This window comes from Dendropsophus ebraccatus, chromosome 4 (assembly GCF_027789765.1).
Source record: "Dendropsophus ebraccatus isolate aDenEbr1 chromosome 4, aDenEbr1.pat, whole genome shotgun sequence".
Lineage (NCBI taxonomy): Eukaryota > Metazoa > Chordata > Amphibia > Anura > Hylidae > Dendropsophus > Dendropsophus ebraccatus.
In genome coordinates this window covers 8,245,221-8,259,084 of record NC_091457.1, presented here as the reverse complement: position 1 = coordinate 8,259,084, position 13,864 = coordinate 8,245,221, and the positions used below count along the sequence as shown (strand labels likewise).

General features: G+C 46.0%; 1 protein-coding gene across 2 annotated transcripts in view; it reads left to right on the top strand.

Annotated features, from left to right (window-relative positions):
- The first annotated feature begins 2 nt into the window (after nucleotides 1-2).
- Nucleotides 3-13,864, top strand: part of DBX1 (developing brain homeobox 1) — an 87,674-nt gene continuing 73,812 nt past the window's right edge. The window contains exons 1-2 of one of the 2 annotated variants that reach the window (XM_069968046.1): nucleotides 3-63; nucleotides 13,321-13,418. The gene's annotated coding sequence lies outside the window, so the exon portion shown is untranslated. Of the gene's footprint in view, nucleotides 64-5,362; nucleotides 5,436-13,320; nucleotides 13,419-13,864 lie in introns of those variants that run through there. The other variant, XM_069968047.1, reaches the window with a different exon arrangement.

The following is a 13,864-nucleotide window of genomic DNA, read 5'->3' as shown; positions in this document are numbered from 1 at the left end:
GCCCTCAGCTACTACATCGCATCCAGAGTCCTATATACAGAGGTATCACCTGCAGCCTGACAGGTAACCTGCCTCCTGCCTGTATATACCCGCCTCCTGCCTGTATATACCTGCTTCCTGCCTGTATGTGCTGTATATACCTGCCTCCTGCCTGTATATACCTGCTTCCTGCCTGTATGTGCTGTATATACCTGCCTCCTGCCTGTATATACTGTATATACCTGCCTCTTGCCTGTATATACCCACCTCCTGCCTCTATATACTGTATATACCCGCCTCCTGCCTGTATATACTGTATATACCCGCCTCCTGCCTGTATATACTGTGTATACCTGCCTCCTACCTGTATATACTGTATATACCCACCTCCTATTTGTATATATAGTATATACCCGTCTCCTGCTTGTATATACTGTATATACCTGCCTCTTGCCTGTATATACCCGCCTCCTGCCTGTATATACTGTATTTACCCGCCTCTTATCTGTATATATAGTATATACCCGCCTCCTGCCTGTATATACTGTATATACCTGCCTTCTGCCTGTATATACTGTATATACCCGCCTCCTGCCTGTATATACTGTATATACCCGCCTCCTATCTGTATATATAGTATATACCCGCCTCCTGCCTGTATATACCCGCCTCCTATCTGTATATATATAGTATATACCCGCCTCCTATCTGTATATATAGTATATACCCGCCTCCTGCCTGTATATACCCGCCTCCTATCTGTATATGTAGTATATACCCGCCTCCTATCTGTATATATAGTATATACCCGGGCCACCTCTTGCCTGTATATAATGTATACACCCGCCTCCTGCCTGTATATTCTGTATATACCTGCCTTCTGCCTGTATATACTTTATATACCTGCTTCCTGCCTGTATATTCTGTGTATACCTGCTTCCTGCTTGTATATACTGTAAATGCCCGCCTCCTGCCTGTACATACTGTATATACCCGCCTTCTATCTGTATATACTGTATATACCGGCCTCCTGCCTGTGTATACTGTATATACCTGCCTCCTGTCTGTATATACTGTAAATGCCCACCTCCTGCCTGTATATAGCCACCTCCTGCCTGTACATACTGTATATACCCACCTCCTATCTGTATATACTGTATATACCCGCCTCCTGCCTGTGTATACTGTATATACCTGCCTCCTGTCTGTATATACTGTAAATACCCGCCTCCTGCCTTTATATACCCACCTCCTGCCTGTATATACTGTATATACCTGCTTCCTGCCTGTATATACCCACCTCCTGCCTGTATATACTGTATGTACCTGCTTTCTGCCTGTATATACTGTATATACCCATCTCCTGCCTGTATATACCCGCCTCCTAACAAGAAATAGTAAAGGAAGAAGGACTATTGTGGTGAGCCCAGCATATTATACAAAAAGCAACTTTATTAGATGATCATAAAGTGCAGAGTACATAGAAAGTGCCTCCTGCCTGTATATACTGTATATACCTGCTTCCTGCCTGTATATACCCACCTCCTGCCTGTATATACTGTATATACCTGCTTCCTGCCTGTATATACTGTATATATCTGCCTCCTGCCTGTATATACCCACCTCCTGCCTGTATATACTGTATGTACCTGCCTTCTGGCTGTATATATCCACCTCCTGCCTGTATATACCCGCCTCCTTCCTGTATATACTGTATATACCCGCCTCCTGCCTGTATATACTGTATGTACCTGCCTTCTGCTTGTATATACTGTATATACCTGCCTCCTGCCTTTATATACCCGCCTCCTTTCTGTATATACTGTATATACCTGCCTTCTGCCTGTATATACCCACCTCCTGCCTGTATATACCCGCCTCCTTCCTGTATATACTGTATATACCCGCCTCCTGCCTGTATATATATATATATATATATATATATATATACTGTACATACCCGCTTCCTGCCTGTATATATTTATATACTGTATATACTCGCCTCGTACTTGTATACATCTATATACTGTATATACCCGCCTCCTGTCTGTAAATACCCACCTCCTTCCTGTATATACTGTAAATACCTACCTCCTGCCTGTATATACCCGCATCCTGCTTGTATACATCTATAGGCTATGTTCACACTACGTAAAACTATGGCCGTAGTTCTCGCCGCAGAACTACGGATGTAGTTTTGAGGGGTGGAACATAGCCTTATTTTCTTTGGGATCCCAGCCGGAGCGTACACACATCATATACGCTCCGGCCGGGATCCCATGCGGCGCCGGAACAAAACTGACATGTCAGTTTTCTGCGGCCAGAATTCAGTGAAATCCGGCCGCAGAAAGCCCTGTCAGTTCACACAGTGAAGCGAGCGGCTCCGGTCGCTCGCCTCACTGTGTGCTATGGGAAGCTCTGATGCGGACGCACGCTTATGCGCCCGCATCAGAGCTCCGCGGCCGGAAAGATCATCCGGCCGGTAGGACGGGTACCCTGACACTGCAGGGCAGAAGGTGGTTAGTAAAACAGCCGCACAAGTATTCTCTTCTCAAGTCTTCTTCTCTTCAGTACTCTTCTCTCAAGTTCCGGCAGAGAACATTACTACCCTGGGTTGGGACTCTCCCGACAAACTCCTCTACTCTCCTCAATGCTAAACTACACCAACACTGCTACTCTACCTCAGCACTTCAAGTATCTCACAGCACAGATTCAGTGAGCTCAAGTCTGTATCACAGAAGTTATCTATTGCCAAGTTATCCTGTATTATCAGAGACTATCAGTAAAGCCATTTTATTTATTCTCCTGGGACTCAGTGATCATGGCACCAGCACCTACACACACCGGCTACCACTCAGTGGGTTCTTTTCCCTTTTTGTGGGTGGTGGTACCAACAGGGATCATCTTCCCACTATGGACCACCGTAATGAGAGCCCAAGGGACGCATCACAGCCCGGCAGGTCACCGACCATTGGGGAGGTATAACACCCAACCTGTGTGCTGAACTAGCACTGGCGTCACAACATTCCTATCACTGGCTGAGCTGTACTACACCACCGACCAACCGCCACAGAAGTGGCGTCACCCATAACAACTTAAAGTGACTCTGTACCCACAATCTGTCCCCCCCAAACCACTTGTACCATCAGATAGCTTCTTTTAATCCAAGATCTGTCCTGGGGTCCGTTCGGCAGGTGATGCAGTTATTGTCCTGAAAAACAACTTTTAAATTTGCAGCCCCGTGCCCAGCGGCCGTGGCTTAGAGTGTCTATGCATTAGGCTGGCACATCCTGTCCATCCCTCCTCCCCGCCTTCTTTATCATTAGGAATGCTCCAGGCAGGTATTCTCCTATTCATCACCTGTCTGGACACGGCACATGGGCAATGTTCACTGCAGAGGAATAGGAAAAAACCTGCCAGGGGCATTCCTAATGATTAAGAGGGTGAGGAAGAGGGACGGAGGGGCGGTGCAGGCTTAGGGAACAGATACTCTCGGCCACTGCAAGATGACACAGGGCTCCAAGTTTAAAAGTTGTTTTTTAGGACAATAACTGCATCCCCTGCCGAATGGACCCCAGGACAGATCTTGGATTAAAAGCAGCTATCCGAAATGGTTTAGGGGGGTCAGATTGTGGGTAAAGAGTCGCTTTAACAGGTGACCGGTCAAGCACCACAAAGGCATGTATACATACTGTATATACCGAGGAGGAGGCCTGTATATATGTATGTACTGTATATACCGAGGAGGAGGCCTGTATATATGTATGTACTGTATATACCGAAGAGGAGGCATGTATATATGTATGTACTGTATATACCGAGGAGGAGGCCTTTATATATGTATGTACTGTATATACCGAGGAGGAGGCATGTATGTATGTATATACTGAGGAGAAGGAGGTGTGCATACATCTACATACTGTATAACCTGAGGAGGAGGCGTGTATATGTATATACTGTATATACCGAGGAGGATGCCTGTATATATGTATGTACTGTATATACCGAGGAGGAGGCCTGTATATATGTATGTACTGTATATACCGAGGAGGAGGCATGTATATATGTATGTACTGTATATACCGAAGAGGAGGCATGTATGTATGTATATACTGTATATACTGAGGAGAAGGAGGTGTGCATACATCTACATACTGTATAACCTGAGGAGGAGGGGTGTATATGTATATACTATATATACCGAGGAGGAGGCATGTATATATGTATGTACTGTATATACCGAGGAGAAGGCTTGTATGTATATACTATGTATACTGAGGAGAAGGAGGTGCGCATACATCTACATACTGTATAACCTGAGGAGGAGGCGTGTATATGTATATACTGTATATACCGAGGAGGATGCCTGTATATATGTATGTACTGTATATACCGAGGAGGAGGCTTGTATGTATATACTATGTATACTGAGGAGAAGGAGGTGCGCATACATCTACATACTGTATAACCTGAGGAGGAGGAGTGTATATATGTATATAGTACTGTATATATCGAGGAGGAGGCATGTATATATGTATATACTGAGGAGGCGTGTATGCATCTACATACTGTATAACCTAAGGAAGAGGTGTGTATATATGTATATACTGTATATACCGAGGAGGAGGCATGTATATATATAAATAATGAGGAGGCGTGTATACATCTATCTATATACTGTATATACTGAGGAGGAGGCATGTTTATATGTATATACTGTATATGCAGAGGAGGAGGCATGTATATACTATATATACTGAGAAGGAGGCATGTATATCGTAAAATCGCGGCCGTTGTACATCCAGTGAATAGCGGTCGCAGAAACCCGTGTCAGTGCATACTATGGAGCGAACGGCTCCGGCCACTCGCTCCATATCGTGCAGTCTAAAGTTCTGATGCAGGCGCGCACGGATGTACCCGCATCAGAACACTGCGGCACAAAAGATCATCTGCTGCAGCACCGGCCGGGATGATCTTTTCAGAGACCGGCCGTTCCGTGACCCGGCCCAGTCATGGAACGTCTGGTTTCTTACGCTATGTGAACATAGCCATATACTGTATATACCGAGGAGGAGGCCTGTATATATGTATATACAGAGAAGGAGGCCTGTATATATGTATATACCGAGGAGGAGGCGTGTATATATGTATATACCGAGGAGGAGGCGTGTATATATGTATATACCGAGGAGGAGGCCTGTATATATGTATATACCGAGGAGGAGGCGTGTATATATGTATATACCGAGGAGGAGGCCTGTATATATGTATATACCGAGGAGGAGGCCTGTATATATGTATATACAGAGGAGGAGGCGTGTATATATGTATATACCGAGGAGGAGGCGTGTATATATGTATATGCAGAGGAGGAGGCATGTATATATGTATATACCGAGGAGGAGGCGTGTATATATGCGGAAGAGCAGGACCCCGGGACCCCGTGGAGCGAGGAGGTATGCATACAGAGCGGTGCGGGAGGCGGCCGGCATCAGAAGGGGTTAAGCGGCCGGCAGATGTATGTACTGACAGTGATCTGCCAGGACCTAGCCGATTCGCAGCATTATTAAAGCTGCGAGTCAATAGGTGTGAAGGCACCCTAATGCTGCGTTTACACGGAACGCTTATCGTTCGAATTTTCGCAATAACGGTCACATTTAAGCGATAATTGTTCGGTGTAAACACAGCGAGCGATCAGGCGACGAGCGAGAAATGGTTAATTTTGATCTTTCAACATGTTCTTAAATCGTTGTTCGCTAAAAAATTGCAGATAGCTAAGTGTAAACAGACTTTCACTGATTCACCCTATGTGTGAGATAGGCTTAAGCGATCTTAAACGACAATAACGATTTTTCTAACGATTTATTCGTCTAAACGCTGATCGTTATAAAAACCAAATCGTTGCTTCAAAATCGTTAAATGATCGATTGGGCGAATTATCGCTCCGTGTAAACGCAGCATAAGGGTATAAACACACACCGTATACGCAGCGTATTTACTGCTGCGATACGCAGCAAATACACAACAAATACGCAGCAGATTAGATCTAAATAACTGAACACGGTATCAAATCTGCTGCATATACGGTGTGTGTGTTTGTACCCTAAGAGCTGATGAGGCTCTGGAACCACCTGGTGGATCTATTAGAGGCTCCAGAGCTTCCCAGGTGATGGCTCCCAGGTGGGAGGACACGGGCAGTGCTCGGCCTGGGGGAGCTGCAGACAAGTCTTGGTGAGACCAGTGGAGCGGTGACAGCTAGGGAAGCTGTGTAGTATAGTCAGTGGCTAGACGGCCTAGGTTTATTTTATTTGCAAAGTGTTGCTTATTTCTTATGTTTTTCCTTGGACTGACAAAGTGACTGTGGTCAGTATGAAGCTTACAGCACTGACTGGACTGAGGTTTGTGATGTGCCAACGTCTCAGACCCGGGAGATGGCGATCCCAGCGAGTGAGTAACCCCCAGATCGTCACATATGGTGGAGGATTGCTGTGGGCAAGGAAAATGGCACAATATGCTGGATTTAAAGGGCCAGAGAAGCCTTATGAGAGGTTGTGTCTCTGTGGAGAGAGGTATACAGAGACTGTGCTGCCTGGATAAGGATTGAGAGGTATACAGAGACTGTGCTGCCTGGATAAGGATTGAGAGGTATACAGAGACTGTGCTGCCTGGATAAGGATTGAGAGGTATACAGAGACTGTGCTGCCTGGATAAGGATTGAGAGGTATACAGAGACTGTGCTGCCTGGATAAGGATTGAGAGGTATACAGAGACTGTGCTGCCTGGATAAGGATTGAGAGGTATACAGAGACTGTGCTGCCTGGATAAGGATTGAGAGGTATACAGAGACTGTGCTGCCTGGATAAGGATTGAGAGGTATACAGAGACTGTGCTGCCTGGATAAGGATTGAGAGGTATACAGAGACTGTGCTGCCTGGATAAGGATTGAGAGGTATACAGAGACTGTGCTGCCTGGATAAGGATTGAGAGGTATACAGAGACTGTGCTGCCTGGATAAGGATTGAGAGGTATACAGAGACTGTGCTGCCTGGATAAGGATTGAGAGGTATACAGAGACTGTGCTGCCTGGATAAGGCCAGTATTGCTTATGGTTGAAGCTGGTGTTTCTGCTGCTTAAAGAATATAGTTGCCATGGGTCTAGCAGAGGACGATGTCAGACGCATATGGGACATATAGCGCCGTAAGGACCTAGCCAAACAGATGGGTCATAACCCTGCGCAGTTTGAAGCAGAGCGGGAGGCTGTTTGGGCCAAACTACAAAGAACATTGGATAAGCAAGCTCCTGTACAAAGTGCATGTGCTGCTACACAGAGCTGGTGTCCAAATACCCACACTGCACTGCAGGAGGTGCCCAACCAGAAAGTGCAGGTGTCCAAGCCCAGTGGTTGCTGTACCAAGGTCCCAGGTGCATCCTTGTCTGATTCCCCAGATAAAAGGGCCACCAGCCAGAGCCAGGCTTGAGATGTATGAGAATGGACTGTTGTGTAGTTGGATGGGCTTTTGCCAAGAGCCCAAGTGTTAAAAAGTCACTTCTGCAGAGGCGCCATGATGATGTTGCAAGAAGCAACCAACCCCAACAGCAAGCGGCAGTCACTGAGCAGAGAGCGCCATGTTAGAGGTGTGTGGGTGACTGTGTTACCCTGCAGAGCCAGAGAGACCCTAGTGGGGCATCCAGTGAGGTTAGTGGTGGTCACACAGTAGTAGTATCCAGTGAGGTTAGTGCTGGTCACACAGTAGTAGCATCCAGTGAGGTTAGTGGTGGTCACACAGTAGTAGCATCCAATGAGGTTAGTGTTGATGGTCACACAGTAGTAGCATCCAGTGAGGTTAGTGGTGGTGGTCACACAGTAGTAGCATCAAGTGAGGTTAGTGGTGGTCACACAGTAGTAGTATCCAGTGAGGTTAGTGGTGATGGTCACACAGTAGTAGCATCCAGTGATGTTAGTGGTGATGGTCACACAGTAGTAGCATCCAGTGAGGTTAGTGGTGATGGTCACACAGTAGTAGCATCCAGTGAGGTTAGTGGTGATGGTCACACAGTAGTAGCATCCAGTGAGGTTAGTGGTGATGGTCACACAGTAGTAGCATCCAGTGAGGTTAGTGGTGGTGGTCACACAGTAGTAGCATCCAGTGAGGTTAGTGGTGATGGTCACACAGTAGTAGCATCCAGTAAGGTTAGTGGTGATCACACAGTAGTAGCATCCAGTAAGGTTAGTGGTGATCACACAGTATTAGCATCCAGTGAGGTTAGTGGTGGTCACACAGTAGTAACATCCAGTGAGGTTAGTGGTGCTGGTCACACAGTAGTAGCATCCAGTGAGGTTAGTGGTGATGGTCACACAGTAGTAGCATCCAGTGAGGTTAGTGGTGGTCACACAGTAGTAGCATCCAGTGAGGTTAGTGGTGATGGTCACACAGTAGTAGCATCCAGTGAGGTTAGTGGTGATGGTCACACAGTAGTAGCATCCAGTGAGGTTAGTGGTGATGGTCACACAGTAGTAGCATCCAGTGAGGTTAGTGGTGATGGTCACACAGTAGTAGCATCCAGTGAGGTTAGTGGTGATGGTCACACAGTAGTAGCATCCAGTGAGGTTAGTGGTGATGGTCACACAGTAGTAGCATCCAGTGAGGTTAGTGGTGGTGGTCACACAGTAGTAGCATCCAGTGAGGTTAGTGGTGATGGTCACACAGTAGTAGCATCCAGTGAGGTTAGTGGTGATGGTCACACAGTAGTAGCATCCAGTGAGGTTAGTGGTGATGGTCACACAGTAGTAGCATCCAGTGAGGTTAGTGGTGGTGGTCACACAGTAGTAGCATCCAGTGAGGTTAGTGGTGGTTGTCAGGTTAGTGTCACTCATACAGTCCCATCCAATGTAGCTGAAAGTAAGAGGTTTCATGTTGCCAAGGGGAACAACCTGGATGGAAGCCTACTGAGCATGGGGGAGATGTCCACATTCGGGATACTACATACTAAGGGGGGGACCTACAGCTAGGGAGACCTGGAGGGGGGGGGGTACATGGGGGTACTACCTACTTGGGGGCCTACCTGTCCAAAGAGGCATAACTAAAATATAGAGGCACAGACTGTATGGGGGCAGAAAGGGGCCTAACTAGTATATGGTGAGACAGAGGGGCCTAACTACAGAGAGGCATAACTGCTATATGGGGGGGCACAAAAGGGTCTAACTACTAGATGGAGTCCAAGAGGCCTAACCACTATATGGGGGCATAGAGAGGACAGTGCCAATGTTGAGGATGATGATGGTGCATGAGTGAGGAGCCTAAAATGTTGTCGGAAAGATTCTGTGGAGGTGTCATGGCTGGGAGAAGAGCTCATGATGGAGAACAAAAGGGAAAAGTGAGCAACTCCGATCAGAGAAGACGCCCCCTGTAATTCACTCAGAGAAGATGTCCCCTGTGAGTGACTGGATGTAGCTGCACTGTAATCACTTATATGGTGTGCAGAGCCTGTGTAGAGCTGGTATTGGTCATTGTACAGTGGAGTGATGGCATTAGTCAGTATGTGGCGGTATTGTTATGTTGTAATATTTGTCTCTCTGTTGGTATTATTGGTTAAAGTATACTGGACTTGGTCATTGACAGTGTGGTGGTAATAGTAGTGATCATCGTGTGGCAGTAACATTTGTCTCTTCTATACTGGTATTATTGGTCTCTGAATACAGGATTGTCAGTAACAATATGGCGGTAATATGGTGTATGGTCATAATATACTGGTATTATATGGTAGCTGAATGACTTGTGTCTTCTCTATGTGGACAAGGGTTCTTTTATATTCGAGGTGACCCCCGCCGGAAGGAAAAGGCCTGTCCTGGCTGATGGACTGGCAGCTCAGCCAATCAGTAACTGGAGCAGCGTCCCACCCCAGCGGCCAGTCAGCTCCGGAGATCCTAGAACCCGGCGGGGGTCCCGAGGCCACTCCCGCCACTCACCACGGGCACGGGAACAGGTAAGTACTCTTATAAAATTTCTCCTGCCCCTGCCGGCTGCTGGATCTTAAATATGGCCGGACTTCACCTTTAATAACTTTTCATCTTTATTGGACAATTTTTTGTTTTATCTCCATCAATTTCGTACAGTTTGAACGCGTCTGGGGATTTGATCTCTAGAACTGTGCTCCACAATCTGCAGCCATCCAGCCGTTGTAAACTACAACTCCCATCATGCCCAGACAGCCAAAGGGAATTGTAGTTTAGCTACAGGTTGGGGGGGCTCTACACAACATGGCAGCTCCAGTAGGTGAGGCTCCTTTGGCCCCTGTCCTGTATTGGAGGCCATCACTGTCCGACCATCCACCCTCCATAAGGACTGACAGCTCTCTAGCACCACTGACACTTTGTTCGGCCGAGGGTCACAGAGGCCACTATGTGGGTGATGATGGAGCAGCCCATCGATCATACAGGGCTGACGTATACGCGTCACTCCGGAGATTGATGCCTGAGCCCCATAGTGATCGGCCAGGAGACGTGTGCCCGGCTCGTCGCCCGGCTTTCATGTCTTGTTTCGGCATTTGGACTCACAATGGCCGCAAATCCCTGTAACAGGTTATAAAAAGTGTGAAATTGTGAATTTTCTGGTCAGGAGCAGAGTTCACATAAAAGTCTCTTCGTGTGCCGTAAAATGTACTGAAGGATTGCTGTAGATATTGTGAAGAGGAATACATGGCCGGGAGGTGGAGGAGGGGGGCGCAGCTGCAGGTTAAACATCATCCTACTAGTCCTAGTCTGCTCTATACAGAGTCTATGGGAAGGTCAGTATGGCACTTGGATACAGAGGTCCCACAAGGTCTAAATGGAGACCCCCATATCCCACCGGTCAGACACTACTTACCATCTATACCGCAAATAGGGGATATGTTGACCTTATAGGAGTAGTCGGGGTTGATTGATTTTGCTCCTTTTGTTTTCCTTTATATCCATGGTTTTGTAAGTCATCCCCATTGAAGTAGATGGGGCTAAGCTGCAATACCACACATGACCTGTGGACAGGGGTGGCGCTATTTTGAGATGAAAGTTTTTCTAATCCTCGAAGCCTTTCTTAGAACTGTTTATGTCAGTCATTTATACGGTCACCCAGCTTTCCGGGGACCGGACAAACTCAAAGAATTACTGGACAGAATGGGGAACATATGATGATGAAGAAATCCAACCTGTGGTTCTCTATATGTTACAAAACCACAATTGTAGCTGTTCAGGGCATGCTGGTAGTTATAGTTATGCAATAACTGGAGACCTTTTAGCTGTTGCACCATGATAGGGTTTGTAGTTTTGCAAAAGATGGATAGACTGCAGCTGCCAGGGCATGCTGGGAATTGTAGTTTTGCAACAGCTTGAGAGTATGAGGCTGTTGCATCATGAATGATGGCAGTTGTAGTTTTGCAATTGCTAAAGAGCCTGTGGCTGTCAGTGCATGATGGTTGTCCATGGTTGTCATGGTTGTCCATGGTTGTCATGGTATGATGGGAGTTGTAGTTCTGCAAATAGTTAGAGCTTGTAGCTATCAGAGCATGTGTGTCAAACTCAGGCCCTGCAGCTGTTGCAAAACTACAATTCCCATCATGCCTGGACAGCCGAAGGCTGTCCAGGCATGATGGGAATTGTAGTTTTGCAACAGCTGGAGGGCTTGAGTTTGACACCCCTATATCAGGGCATGATGAGAGTTATAGAGAGGTTGGTAAACACTGCTATATCGAGTATACATGTCACATGTAATTCCCTTTCTGTACACCAGAGAGCAGTAGAGATCCAGAAAGAGGCTACATCCCTGCCTGATCACACTACCCCTTACCAGTCAGGAGGGTATGTGCCACCTTACAGCTATACACATATAGCTGCCCCCTTTATTTGTCACATAGTCACTGCTAATATCGCACACAAAGGCCGTAACGTCAGTAAGTTACAATAGGTTATTAGTTAGGAACCCATAAAGGCAGAACTAGTTGCAGAAATCCCTGCGGTTCATCTGTATGCATTGTGCAGAAGTCCATGTGCTTGCTGCCAAAACATTCAGATGAATGGAGCTGATCCTCAGCCACTGAAATATCTGCAACCAGTCTGCTGCATGTGAATATAGACCCTATATGAACCCCCCCAGCGGCTGGTGACCCCCTCCTAGCGGCTAGTGACCCCCTTTCAGCAGCCAGCTTCAGGGCTCTTTCACACAGTATTACATTGGTCAGTATGTAAGTAGTCTTAAAGGGGAACTCCAGCAAAAATGTCTTACTAAAAAATCAACTATTGTCAACAAGTGCAAGAGATTTGTAGTATCCCAATTCACTGACAGCAAGCAGAGATCTTACAGATAGGAGGAATAGAAGCCCGAAGTATATTAGACAGTTGCATAACCTTATTTTGAGATAGTGGATTGGTGCTTTGTTTTCGCAGCTTTATCCATAGTGCTTGATACTAAAGACTGTCCTGAGCTCCATGGGGAGAGGTCATGGGTCACCCTGGTGTCATGGCAGCCATTGCATTGGTTGCAAAAAAAAACAGAAGAGAGCACATACATCAAAACAAAGTAAAATTTTTAAAGGGGTATTCCACTCAAACATTATATATATATATATATATAACTATATCTATACTGCGTGTGTGTGTGATATATGTATATATATATATATATATATATATATATATATATATATGTACTGTCTATTACTTTTCAACAGATATTAAAAGGGTTTTCCACTAAAACATAACTTTTGATATGTTGCTGCCCATGGTTAGACTAACAATTCCTTCCATAGTTCTTATCTATTCAGTCTCCTTCCCCCAGTTCTCAGCTGCTGCTTTCTACTAAAGACACAAAAATCTGTGTGTGAGCTTTTCTCTCTTCCCCTCCTCCCCCCTCCCTTCTGAGACGGCTAATGTAAGAAGGTCCCTGGCAGGCTGTATCTGCAACGTTGTAGCTTCTTTGTAATGCTGGAAGGGTTATTCTGAGGTCAAGTTGCTGATGAACGCACTTTGATTATTACAAAGAAGCTACAATGTCGCAGATACTGCCTTCAAGGGAGAGGAAAAGGAGGGGGAGACAGAGAGAAAGGCTCACACACAGTTATTTATGTCTTCAGCAGAAAGCAGCTGAGAACAGGGGGAAGGAGACTGAATAGATAATAACAAGTGTTAAAGGAATTGTTAGTCTCATCAGGGGCAGCAACATATCAAACGTTATGTGTGAGTGGAGTACCCCTTCAAGCTTGGCCCAATACATATGTTTTACTAACCAGGTATTGCTGTAGAATATTTCCTGGCTCACAGAGCTTGCAATTTGCATGACGCCTCCTTATGCTTTGGATTCTATTTTTAGGTCCTGTGCACATGTCATCTTCTCTGGCGACTACCTGCGGCTTAGGGGACCAGCCATGACAGCGATGGAAGAAGGCGGCAGTCACAGCGGGGAGGCAGGTAGAGGAGGGGAGCCGTGTATTGCATCTCTGTTCATATCACTGGGATGATGGCTTCTAGTTTTTGTTACATTTAGCAACATTTCAATCAGAATGAGAATAATATTTACAGATATAAAAATCACAAAACATACATAACAATACTAAAAGCTATAGGGGCCAGATTCAAGGGGTCATCCAGTTTTAGAAAAAACACAGCTACTTTCTTAAATAAAAAAAAACCCAAAAAAACAGCGCCACCCTTGTCCTCGGGTTGTGTGCGGTATTACAATTCAGCTCTGTTCACTTTAATGCAACTAAACTGCAATACTCACACCCACAAACTAAGGACAAGAGAGGTGCTGTGTTTCTGGAAGAAAGCGGCTATGTTTCTCCAAGCCTGGACAACCCCTTTAATGAAAATCTGCTGCAGATTTAAAGGGGTAGTTCACAAAAAATAGTTTTCTT